A 1,089-nucleotide genomic window follows, 5' to 3' on the forward strand; every position below is an offset into this window, starting at 1 on the left:
GTATTCCATCTTCACCTGGACTTTTATTCTGTTTAAGGTGTCTGATTCTGGTTTTTATCTCATGCAGGGTAGGTGGAGGATAGTCTGCATCGGCTGTAATTGGGTACTGGAAATCAAACTGCACTTCGGGTTCATCACAATTTAGCAGCTGTCGAAAGTACTCTTTCCTTCTCTCAACTGTGTCCCTATCGTTTGGATAATCGGCAATACTATAAGGAGTCATTCTTATATCTTCACGGATGGTAGCTGCTGCTGCTTCTACTATTCTCTTTCTCTCTTTTTTTTTTTCATTAACAGCTCGTTCATTGTACCATTGATTCGAAAGTTTGTGGCCACTGCCACGAAAACATACAACTGGGGGATTTTTTGACATTGTGGAAAACAAGACCCCATCACCGAAGTGTTCAGTCAGTTTATTTTTCAGAGTTTTTATAGTCATTGTCTCTCCTTCCAGGAGACATTCATTAGCTTTCTGCAACAAATCGACCAGTGAAAATTGACATTCTTCTGAACTATCTATAAACTTGCATAATTCTTGAAAAGTGGCATCAAACTTGGTATCTTGAGGGCGGCCTCTTTTTCGAACAGAGTATGGGTTCGTCATTAATTTACCATAGCAGTCTTGATGATAACGAGCTTCTGCAGCTACTTGACACAAAACACTGTTGATGCGTTCGGCAACCTTTTACCGAAATCATCATCACGTTTCTCTTTTTTTTCAAACACCGTATGTTTGACAGTTAAAGAGCGAACTTCAAACACTCCATGGTGTTCTTGGAGTGGTCTTATTGTTTCCACCTCCATGCCACACTTTGCAGCATACATGAAACAGTACTTTTTGAAATTGAATGGATAAGAGGTAGAGGATATCAAACTTTTATCGTCTGCTTGTGTAACATTCTGATTAATTAGTTTCCTTCCTTCCTTAATATATTCTCGTCGACATGCCTTATGCACTTCAATCAGTTCAGCGTTCCATTGAAGATTATGAGCCCCATCCTTTCATTCCTTTCTGACATGTGTCACAGTTTCCAAGCCCTTAGTCACTATTGATGTCTCCCCTTCCGAAACAGATTGACTACAAATAAA

This window comes from Schistocerca cancellata, chromosome 7 (assembly GCF_023864275.1).
Source record: "Schistocerca cancellata isolate TAMUIC-IGC-003103 chromosome 7, iqSchCanc2.1, whole genome shotgun sequence".
In the NCBI taxonomy this organism is placed as follows: Eukaryota; Metazoa; Arthropoda; class Insecta; order Orthoptera; family Acrididae; genus Schistocerca; species Schistocerca cancellata.